The sequence below is a fragment of the Vicugna pacos genome, chromosome 11, assembly GCF_048564905.1.
Source record: "Vicugna pacos chromosome 11, VicPac4, whole genome shotgun sequence".
Classification (NCBI taxonomy): domain Eukaryota; kingdom Metazoa; phylum Chordata; class Mammalia; order Artiodactyla; family Camelidae; genus Vicugna; species Vicugna pacos.
In genome coordinates this window covers 15580164-15592791 of record NC_132997.1, presented here as the reverse complement: position 1 = coordinate 15592791, position 12628 = coordinate 15580164, and the positions used below count along the sequence as shown (strand labels likewise).

The following is a 12628-nucleotide window of genomic DNA, read 5'->3' as shown; positions in this document are numbered from 1 at the left end:
GCAGAAATGATTTATTATTTTGCATGGAAATCTCAGACAAAGGAAGCAAGTCCAACTTCTCAGTTCTGAAGAACTGGCCATTACAGTTGATGCTTTGTCTTTTGTCTTGTCTTTTCTTAAATTGCCTTGCCTTGCTGGGTCATATGGTAAGTCTATTTTAAGTCTTTTGAGGAATCTCCATACTGGTTTCCACAGTGGTTGCACCAAACTGCATTCCCATCAACAGTGTAGGAGGTTTTGAAAGTTTGTAACTTTTGACTCCCTTAAGCCATTTCACTCACACCCCTAACCCTCTGCTTCTGGCAGCCGCCACTCTGTATTTATAAGCTTGTTTTTTCTTCTTTTCAAAATTTTAGATTATACATTAAAGTAAGATCATATGATTTTTTTCTCTATCTGAATAATTTTTCTTAGGATAATTTCCTTAAGGTCCATTCATGTTGTTGCAAATGGCAAGATTTCATTCTTTTTCATGGCTTAATTATATACACACACACACACACACATATGCACACACACATGCGTGCACACATACATACACTTTATATATTACACATATATTTATACACATACATACACAATTAGATACACATTATGTATATATATATATGCACACATACACATATTTACATGTATATTTACACATACCTACATATCTCCCATTCTTTATTCCTTCCTCTGTGGATGGGCATTTAGGAGGTTTCTACATCTGGGCTGTTTTGAATCCTGCTGCTGTGAGCATGGGCTGCAGATACCTCTTCCAGATCCTGATTGTAATTCTTTGGAAAATGTACCCACAAGTAGGATTCCTGGACCATATGGTGATTTTATTTTTAATTTTTTAAGGAACCCCCATTCTGTTTTTTATAGTAGCTTTATCAATGTACATCCCCACCAACAGCGCATAGTGTTCCCTTTTTTCCACATCGTTGCCAATACCAGTTCCTGTCTTTTTGATAAAAGCCACTCTGACGGGTGTGAGTTTCATCTCACTGTGGTTATGATTTGCATTTCCCTGATGGTTAGTGATGTTGAGGATATTTTCATGTACATGTTGTTTACTTGTACATATTCTTTGGCAAAATGTCTGTTCAGATCCTCTGCCCATTTTAAATTCAATTTTGGGGGGGTTTTGATGTTGTTGTTATTGGGTTGTAGGAGTTCTTCATATATTTTGGATGTTAATGCCTTATCAGACACATGATTTGCAATTATTTTCTCTCATCCCGTAGGTTGCTTTTCCATACTGTTTTGATTAGTAGAGCTTTATAGTATCTTTGAAATCAAGTCTCATGATCCTCCAGCTTTGTTCTTCTTTGTCAAGACTGCTTTGGTTATTTGAGGTCTTTCATAGCTCCACACAAAGTTTAGAATTGTTAGTTCTATTTCTGTGAAAAATGCCATTGGGATTTTGATCAAGTTTGAATTGAATATGTAGATTGCTTTCAGTACTATGGACATTTTAATAATAGTAGTTTTCTAATCCATGGACACAAAATATATTTTCATTTACTTGTGTCTTCTTTAGTTTCTTTCATCAATGTCTTATTGTTTTAAATATAAAGGGTCTTTTACATCCTTGGATAATTTTAGTCTAGGTATTTTATCCTTTTTGATAAAATTGTAAATGGGATTGTTTTCTTAATTTCCCTCAATTTGAGTTTTTCATTAGCCTATAGTAATGCAGCAGATTTCCATATATTGATTTTGTATCTTGCAACTTCAGTGAATCCATTTATTGATTTTATTTAACAAGAAGACATAAAATTCTAAATTTACCTAAAAATATACTGAGCAACAGCTCTCAAAGTTAAAATTAAATCTAAAATCATAAATGGAGATTTAAAGAACTCTCTCAGTAACTGACAGAACAAAAATATCAGTAATGCTATAGAATATTTAAACCATACATTTAAACATTTACACATAGAACACTGCATCCAAAAGTCATAGAGTAGTTTTATCCTCTAGTGCACATGGAACATCTACCAAAGTTGATCACATGCTAACCTTAAAAAAGTCTTATCGTAGTCTTAATAATAGACTTGACAAGAATATTACCAGAAAAAGGAAAACTATGGAATAATGCACCTGATAAATATAGAAACATAAAGCCTCAAACAAAATATTGGCATATCAAATAAGGCATATTTTAAATATTAATACAGTTAGCTTTGTCCAAGGAGTAAAAGGTGGATTTAAGATTCAAAGTCAATCAATATAATTTACCATATTAAGAAAGAAGAGAAGAAAACTACATAATTATAGCAAATGTGGGGGAAGAATCTCATAAAGTTTAGCACCTTTTCATTAATAAAAAAGCCCTAACCCTAACTTCCTACGCTGCTGGTGGGAATGCAGCCACTGTGGAAAACAGTATGGAGATTCCTCAAAAGACTAGGAATAGACTTACCATATGACCCAGGAATCCCACTCCTGGGCATATATCCAGAAGGAACCCTACTTCAAAAAGACATCTGTACCCCAAAGTTCACAGCAGCACTATTTACAATAGCCGAGACATGGAAACAGACTAAATACCTATCAGCAGATGACTGGATAAAGAAGATGTGGTATATTTCTACAATGGAATATTATTCAGCCATAAAAACAACAACATAATGCCATTTGCAGCAACATGGATGTTCCTAGAGAATGTCATTCTAAGTAAAGTAAGCCAGAAAAAGAAAGAAAAATACCATATGAGATCGCTTATATGTGGAATCTAAAAAAAAAAAAAAGAAGAAGAAAAAAGAAAGAAAAAGACAAATGAACATAAATACAAAACAGAAACAGATTCATAGACATAGAATACAAACTTGTTGTGGTTACCGGGGGCATGGGGGTAGGAAGGGACAGACTGGTAGTGCAAAATTTGTAGATACTGACAGGCATGTGTAGAATAGATAAACAAGATTATACTGTATAGCACAGGGAAATATATACAAGATCTTGTGGTAGCTCACAGTGAAAAAGAATGTGACAGTGAATATATGTATGTTCATGTTTAACTGAAAAATTGTGCTCTGCACTGGAAATCAACACAACAGTGTAAACTGACTATAACTCAATAAAAAAAATTTTTTTAAAGAAACACGTAGTAAAATATGGACAAAAGTGAATTTCCTTAATCTGAACTATAGTAACAGCAATAACAAAAAAAAACTCAAGGAATCATCATATCTGATGATGAGATACTGATGTCTTCCTCCTGAGATTAGGACTGAGACAAGTACCACGTCTATTTAATTTATAATGGTCTTCCTCACTGTAATAAATCAAGGTCTTACTCACTGTAATAAGACTAGAGATAAATAAACCTCTTAACCCCACAGATGATATTATTGTTTATAAAGAAAACCCAAGAGTGAATTTACCAAAGTTGCCAGATACATAACATACAGAAACCAATTGTATTTCTATACGTAGCAACAAAACAATTTCAAATAATACTAGTTATAGTCTCATCAAAATACAACAAATCTGTAAAAGACACATGAAACCTCTACAGAGAACACTACAGCACATTGTTGAAATAAAAGACTATCTCAATTAGTGTGGCAGAGCATAGTATAATCACATATTAAAAAAACTCAATATTGTAAAGATGTCAGTTCTTTTTAAATTGATCTACAGATTCAATGCAGTTGCAATAAAAATTACAGCAGGTATTTTTTATGGAAATTAGTAAGCTGATTCTAAAACTTGTCTAGAAGTCTAAGTACCAAGAATGGCCAAGATAATCTTGACAAATTACCATGAAGTTAGAGAATATACACGAGCTAAGATAGAATTAAAAGACTGGGCAGTTTGTGCAAGAACAGAGAAATAGCCCAATGGAAAATCATATCATTTTAGTTTGCTGCAGCTTCAGAAAGCCAAGTTTTATTTGTGATAGAAAAGTAACTCTGGGAGAAATTCAATGGCTAAGTCCATCCTCTTGGCTTTATACTCTGCTCAGCAATCTTGGGTAAGCTGGTAAGACTGTGGCTTGTCTTCTGTAAGCTCATGGCTTGTATATGAAAACAAAGCTAAAAGACTGAGCATCTGAATGCATTCAGTCACTTTTGGTAGAAGCAGTGGATGGAGAGAAATACATGTGTCATTTTCTATTACCTTTTTATGTTGAAATAATTGAAACCTTTCAGTAAAGTTGAAAGTATTGTTACAAAGAAGTATATAGAGTTCATCTCAGTTCCCCAATTGTGAACATATTATCACTTTTTATTTTAATATTCTCTCCAGTTTTCCCCTAAATTATATAGCAAACATGCTGTTTCCTTACTTATAAATATTTTAGTGTGTATTTATTTCCTAAAACCAAGGAGACTTTGTAATGGATTCAACTGTGTTTCCCCCAAGTCCTTATGTTGAATCCCTAACCCTCAGCGTGACTGCATTTGATAACACAGCCATTAAGAAGGCGATTAAGATTAAAGGAGGTCATAAAAGTGGGACCCGAATCCAAAAGGACTGACACCTTATAAGAGGAGGAAGAGAGAGAGGGAGCTTCCATGCTCACTGAGGAAAGGCCTTCTTGGGGGCACAATAAGAAGGTGAATGTCTGCAAAATAGGAAGAGAAGTGTAACGAGAAATCACCCTTGCTGGCAAATTAATCTTGCACTTCTGGCCTCTAGAACAGTGAGAAATTAAATTTCTGTTGCTTATATCTGTCCCCAGTCCCCAGGGCTGCCTCGTTCCCCAGCCTCAGATGAAGGTCTCTCCTCCTGCTACCACGACACCGCCTCCGCCTGCACAGCCCCGGCCATGGCTCTGCCGCTGCGGCCCCTCTGCGCCCCAAGCCAGTCTCCACGCTTGCGTGCCTGTGCTCGCGGATCCTGCCTTCTTTCTTCACCTGAGGCCGCCGCTGCCTCTCCTTTCTGCAGCCATGGAGTCCTCCACTTTTGCCTTGGTGCCTGTTTTCGCCCAGCTGAGCAGCTTCCAGAATCTCCTCCTAGCTGTTGGCGCAGCCTCCTTCATTGCCATCCATGCCCAGCACCCGCACCACATCCATGTTACTCCTGGCGACCCTGGGGCTGGACCTGCACAGGACCCTGGTCCCAGCTAGCGGGCTGGGCTGGCTCATAGACTATGGGAACCCCCCGGCCCCTGCCCCACTGGGCCCCTATGAGGTCCTTGGGGGAGCACTGGAGGGCGGGCTTCCGGGTGGGGGAGATTCCCTGGTAGATGATGGTTTCTCTGACTGGATGATCGAGCTGGCCTACTTCACAGCCCTTTTCCCTTTGGAGCCCCCTTGCCCTCAAGTGCCCTCCCCACATCTTCCCAGATCTGGAAGCTAAGCTTCCCTCCTATAAAGGAACTTGAGCAGATGGAAGACTTCTTCCTTGATGCTTCCTCCTCCCACCATCATCCCCAAGTCCGAAACCGCTGCTGCCACCGCCACCAGCACCAGCACCTTTCCTCCCCCGCCCCTCCCCCTTCTCATCTTTGACCTCCCCCAGCCCCCTGCCCTGGCTACCCTTGACTTGCTAGCCATCTACTGTTGCAGGGAGGGTGGGCCAGGGGACTCTGGGTTGGCAACCCGGCCCCCATCCCAGCAACCCCTTTGTCCACGTCCACCCTCTCGCCCAGCCCCCTACCCCAATCCTGCCACCACCCACAGGGACCACGAGCAAAAGGAGAGGGACCAGAACACATCAGCGGCTCTGAGGTGCCTGCCGAGGAAGCGCCCAGAGGGCGAGGCCCTGGAGGGCTGGTGCCAGGGGCTGCAGGCGCGGAACCGGGAGCTGAGGGAGACGGCTGAGTAGGCGGAGTGGGAAATCCAGTATATCAAGGGGCTGCTCATCTAAGTGCACAAGGCTTGAAGCAAGGGGACCCGGAACAGCTAGCCAGGCAGGGGCTTTGTGCGGTAGGGGGCGCTGGTCTTCAGTTCTGGCTCCCTTGTCTTTCTGGGGCTGAGGTGGGAGGATCCATCCCGCTGTCATCCCCCTGCATCCAGCTTCCTGTCAAACCCCTCCCTCCCTCCTCCCACCCCCCCTTTCTCTCTCCCCTTTGATCCTTGTCTCCTCTCCTGTCCATTCTGAATTGGCTCCCCTCTCTCCCCAGAATCAAGGCATGTTTGGCCTCAGTCAACATGTACATCCTTATGAACAGCTGAGGAACAGAGCCCTACAGGGAACCTGGGGAGCAGGGGAGAGCTTGGAAACTTAGTCTCCCAAACAGGAAATGAGGCCAGGAAGCTCTGCAGAATGACGATGCATACGAGGACAGGGGAACCATCTGGGGACTAAGCCAAGAAAAGTTTTAAGAATGGTGCCCAAAGAATGTAAGCCAAACAAGCCAGGTGACCTTGGGGAACTACATTTGGGGGATGGAACCAAAAGGTGGCCAAGTTCGCAGAGCAGGTGGATATACAGGCAGATGGGGAGGTGGGCGGGGTGGAGAACAGCCTAATTGGTGACTGGGTGTTCATTTTAGCTCTGGGAGGAAGTCAGGGTTTTGTGAAGGTGTTGGAGGAGGGGCCGCATCAAGGTGAGGGAGGGGCAGGGACTGACCCTTTCTGGGGAATTGTGAGTGGAAATAAAATGAAGTATTTCCTCTGAAAAAAAAATTCTATTCTTTAAGGCACTCAATTTGTAATTTTTTGACAGTAAATTATGACAGTACCAGGAGACAAACACACTCCCCTATTACAGCACAACCATTAACATCAAGACATTATTAGTATTCATACAATACCACCACCTAATCCAGGCCCATTCAGATTTTCTGATTTCCCAGCCTTGTTCTTTATAGCAAAAACAAAACAAATAAACAAAGCAAATAAAACAAACAAAAATGAGCTTCTCTTTTCACCCTTCTGCTTCCATTCCAGGATCCAATTCAGGATCATATATTGATCTATTTGTCGTATGTTTTTAGTTACCTTTAATTTGGAATGATTTCCCTAATATTTAATTATCTTTTGTGATCTTAACATTTTTAGAGTTCTGGTCATTCATCTCATATAATTTCCTTTGATTTAGGTTTGTTTTATATTTTTGTATAATCAGATTAAGCATATGCATTTTTGGCCAGAATACTGGAGAAGTCAACCTGTGGTCTTTTCAGTGCAACATAACAAAAGACCCATGATATTCATGTGTCTCTGACTGATGATGTTAACTTTTGTCACTTGGCTAAGATAATGTCAGTGAGGTTATTTCACTTTAAAGTTAGTTAATAAGTATTTTTATTTATTAACTGATATGTGTAAGTACTTTATCAATTAAAAAGTAATTAATCATTGTTTTCTGGGGCAAAACTTTGACACTGTGTATAAACCCTGTTTCTTCAAGCATTTATCCATTAATTTTAGCATCTCCTGATGATCTTTCCTGAATCAATTAATATAAATACTGATTTTCTAATCTATGATAGAAAATCTAAGCAAACAAATGGAGGATATAAAAAAATCAAATAGAAATTATAGAACTGAAAAATACACTAACCAAAATTAAAAAGTCACCAGAGAGGCCAACAATCAATATTGAGAATTACTATCACAGGGAAAATAATAATGGAACTTGAAGACAGAACAGAACAGTGAAAATAACCCAAACCGAAAAACAAAGAGAAAATAGACTGAAAGAAGTTAATAGTATCACACGGACTCACCTATAGAAAAATAACAACAACAACAAAAAATTAACATTTGTATCAGCAGAGTCCCAAAAGGAGAAGAGAAAAATGTGGGACTGAAATAGTTTTCAAATAAATAATAGCTAAAAACATCCCACATTGGCAAAAAACATAAATTTACAGGTACAAGGAGCTGTGTGAACCCCAAATAGAAATGCATTATCAAGTCACACCAGAAATAAGCTTCTGAGAACTACAGATAAAGGAAAACTCTCAAAAGTAATAAAAGAGAAAAGGTGAACTAATTACAAGGAGGAAAAGTAGCTATCTCAATTGAAACCACAGAACCCAGAAGGGAGTGGCACACTTTTATTAAAGCAATGAAAGAAAAAAAATATTACTCCAGATTTCTGCATCCAGCAAAGCTATCCTTCCAGAATAAAGGTGAAATCAAGACATTCTCAGATGAATGAACACTAAGAAATTTTGTTGCCAGTAGACCTGCTCTTAAAAATTCCCAAAAGAAGTTCTTCAGGCAGAAGGGAAGTGACACCAGAAGGAAACTTGAAATATCAGGAGTGAAGAAGGAATCATAAAAGGAGTAAATATGGAATGCAACACAACAAATATTACATTTCTTCTGATACTGGGACTTAAGAAGCATCACACCTTCTGCTTTCACTCTCTTAGATCTTGAGGCCTCCAAGTTTTGCAGAAGTTTGCACTAGCTTACTAGAAGAGGAGAGGCCTCCTTGGGGCACACACGGTGATGGCGTCAACTTCTAGATATGTGAGTAGGTTGTTCTGGGTGTTTCATTTCCAGTTAAGCCACAGAAGTGACCCTAGGCAAGATCAGGAAGAAAATCACCAAGATTTCAAAACCACAGAATAGAGAAGTAATTAATCTTTGTTGTTTTAAGCCTGTTTCAAATAATTCTTAAGAAAATAAAGATAAGCCAGAGATTTCATGAGAATATTTCCAAAACACATATCTGATATAGAACTTATATCCAAAACATATCAAGAACACTGATAATTCAGTAAGAAACCACTCAGCCCAGTAAAGAGATGGGGGATATTTTTCTGTCAACACTTCAACATAGAAAATAAATGAATGTCAAAATATATATGAAAAGGTGGGTAAAGTCATTAGTCATGGAAATTAAATGCTACTTAGTAATAAAATGAAATCAACTACTGACATATACAATAACACACAGGAATCTCAAAAAGTGCAGAGTTAAACAAGCTAGACACAAAGAGTATGTATTACATAATTCCAATTATATAAAATTTGAAAACAGACAAGATTAATATATGATAATGAAAACCAGAACAGCGGTTTTTCTCTCTGGGTGCAAGGCAGAAACTGGGAAAAGAGAGAAGCAAACAGTTTTTGTTGTAGAAATGCTGTGTGTCTTAATTAAGGTGGTGGTTACATAGGTGTATACATTTGTCAAACCCGTCAAACTTTAAACTTACCAACTGTGTTTTTTTATTAAAGGTAAATCACAGCCCCCAAAAAAGAGAAATGGAAAAAATAAATGATAAAATAAGCTGAAAATATTAATATAAATTATGAGCAAATACATAATTTTTCTCAAAATATAAAGTACTTACAAAAGCTGAAATCAAAGTTTGTTATTTATAAAGATAATCTTCTAAAACAAAGCATTATTCAGTCAGTCCCTGAACAATATGTATTTTAACTGCATGAGTCCACTTATTCAGGGATTTCTTTCAGTATTAAATACTACATTACCAAATGACCTGAGGTTGCTTGAGTCTACCAAAGGGGGACCACATATGTGGAGGAACCAGGTATATGGAGGGCCAACTCTGAGTTACACACAGACTTTTGGCTGCAAGGAGGATTAGTGCCCCTAACTCCTGCATTATTCAAGGGTCAATTATAATCAACTTTTGAGTTGTGAGCATATGTTTGTGAAAAAAAATTACCCATTGTAAAACTCTTCCTGCTACTCTAATGGGAGGAACAGTGCACAGTGCATAGATACTTACAAGATAACTACAGGCATTTCTCCCTGACTCTAATGTTCAAATAACTTTATCTCTTGTTTGATAACAGTGAGGAAACTTCCAGAAAATACTGAGTGTTTTCCAGGGGTTGGTGTTTCTATTGATAGTGAATTGTAGTGTATTTATTTATATATGTGTGTGTGTGTGTATATATATATACACACACACACACTTTTATATACTGTATTTTCATGATGTTTAGATGGAAACACCAACGTAGGATCGCTGGGGTCAATTTCAGTACTGTCATGAACATATATTCCACTTGCTCAATATCTCTCTGAAGAAAGATTTTTCTTACAATAGAAGTTTTGTTTAGCCAGTCACCATTTCCTTATTTCTCTTGATGATTTCAGTGATATCAAAGAATGCTTTGGTAAGAAGGACCGACTTTGTTCAATTATAAATTATGGCACAACATATAATTCTGTGTCCATCACAAGACATAATGATTCAGATTTATGATTATCTTATAATATTGAAATAATTGTATTATGTTAAGGAAACCTATTTGGCTGAATCAAAATTTATGTGATGTTAAGGACTGTAAAAAGCCAGCCAAGAAGTCTCAGCAGATTACTGAAATCATACATGGAGAGGAGGATAATACCGTATCTGTGAATTCTGGTCATTAAAAATGTGTTTGCCTAGTGCTTCCAGGGCCACTGAAGGAGAAAAAACCCTGGAGGAACAATGAGTGGGTTATTATTAGAAAAATGCCCCCTTGGAATAATTGCCAAAGTGTTCACAGTAGCTGGGGAGAACACTCTGCAGGCCACCAGATGGAGAAGGCAGAGATGAAAGACACTTTGGGTGCTGTCAGCCCTTCACACCCACCATTTATACTTTGCTTTCCCTTCCTGCACTTCGCACAGCCACTCAGGGTGCTAGTGACAAGAATTATTTCAAGCATGGAATAACCAATTCAATAAGTCCTCACAATTTGACAAGCAACCCACATGCAGACCACACCCTTCCCCTTCATTCTACCAGTACCAGGCCATTATTAACTCCCTATTTACAATGGTTCCCAAATTTTGCGTACATCAGTATCACCTAGGCGGCTTGTTAAAACACAGATTGTGGGACTGCACCTGAAGAGTTTCTGATTCTATAGGTGGGACTCAAGAATTTGCCTTTATAACAAGTTACTAGGTGCTGTATTGCTACTGGTATAGGGACCACACTTCGAGAACCAATGTAATATTTCATTCCTTTGACATCATTCCAGTTCTCTTCTGGGAAGAGTATGTCAATCTTTCAAGAAGATTAGCAGTGAGGGAAAAGAAGCTGAGGAAATAATAGGCTGTTTTACATCCAGAAATGAAGTGGAATATAATTAAATAAATCTAGCAGGAAGTAGGCTCAATAGAAGGGCTTGTTAGATTTGAGACATTTGTAGGAAGTGGAGATAGAAAGTCTGAAGAGGCAGAAGAGAGAGGAAAGAGGAAGTTTATTTACATTTCCCTACTTTGTGTGTAGCTGTCTCTGAGGGCCACGAGCAGAAATACCTAGTGGAAACGGTGATGGAACATTTTCAGAGAATTTCCCAGGGCTTCTACATAGGGAACTTGTCATCCTTGAACACCACGTGTAAGGAGCTGCACACAGAAATTCTCTGTCTACTTCAGCTTAAGATAAAAAGTAATAAATTTATTTTCTAGCTTGCCAGTCACTCGTGATAAACTAACAGGTAATTAATTTGTTAGCGAGTACTTCTTTCCATTATTTACTTCAACTTGAAAATGTTTTCTGTGAAACATGCCAATGGGAAATCATACAATATTGCTTTGTAATCTTGTTGATGTTCTAATTAACCAACGCAGGACAGTAGTTACCAGGCATTTCCCCCAAATCTCAGTGAGCCTGCCCTTTGAACTTGGAGTGAGGCTAGGCAAAGCAGTTACAAAATAAAAGGAATTAATGTCATTTAATAACACAGTGACTGAGTATTAGGCATTGAATGGCGAAGAAGGAAAATGAGTCAAGACCAGAAGTATTCAGAAACTAGAAGGCCAAGATTGGGTGCAGGTAATATGCAGAAATAAAAAGTAAATAAATAATTGTGGGAGTCAGTTCCAGGTAAGCAGGCAAAAACATGTTCCACCCTGTCTGTACCACTGAGTGCAGCCCTGAGACAGAATGCACAGAGCAGCTGTTAGAGGACTCTGCAAACTGAGTAACAGCAGGAGAATTGGAAAGAAGACCAGAATTTAAAGTACCAGCAAATCTCTGGTAAAGTTACCCTGTTTTCTATCCTCTGGTCCTGTCACCTCTTGGTCACAAAAGTAAGCAGCACAGAATAACTAAGGCCCTGTGCTTCTGAATACAGAACCTGAAAGAAGTACTCCAGGGACATGAAGTGTACTGGGGAGGTTACGATGAGGGGAGACCTCATGAAAGAAATCTCAGTAAATTTTTAAATAATCTTAGAAAAATCCCAAACGTTGTGTGCATGGCTGGACCTGATACGAATCAGTATAATAATAAAGACTTGTAAAACCTGATTATCAGAAAGACTTCTGGTCAGACACAGCTGGCCGTTGGACGTGCACTTGTGGGAGAGATCTGAATAGTTCTGCAAAAGCGTTGAAATTGAATTGACATTCAACCCAGAGCCAAAGAAGACGGGCTGAAACCTGTGGCCTGAATTTAACCAGGTAAATTTCTTGCCAAAACAAACATACCAACTTTATTCAAAGGATTAAAAAAAAAAAAACCTCCGTGTATGAAAGCATGATATAGCAGTCCAAAATTCCTCAGCATATGAAGAACAGGAGACTCTCAATTCTTACGGGAAAAGACGATTAAGAAACATCAACGTTGACATGACGAAGTTAATAGAATTACCTGAAAAAGATTTTAAAATAGAAAGTTATTTAAAATATTCTAACGAGATATTGCAAGCACTCCTAAAATTAATAGATAGGTTGGAGGATTCAGAAATGAGGTATAAAGAAGCATCAGAAGAGGGTCCGCCGCATCTCCGCCAGCTGTCGGCACTGA

The 12628-nt window shown here is 38.7% G+C and overlaps 1 pseudogene; it reads left to right on the top strand.

Moving 5' to 3' along the window:
• Positions 1 to 4932: 4932 nt before the first annotated feature.
• LOC102539330 (cyclic AMP-dependent transcription factor ATF-5 pseudogene) lies at positions 4933 to 5850 on the top strand (annotated as a pseudogene).
• The last annotated feature ends 6778 nt before the right edge of the window (positions 5851 to 12628 follow it).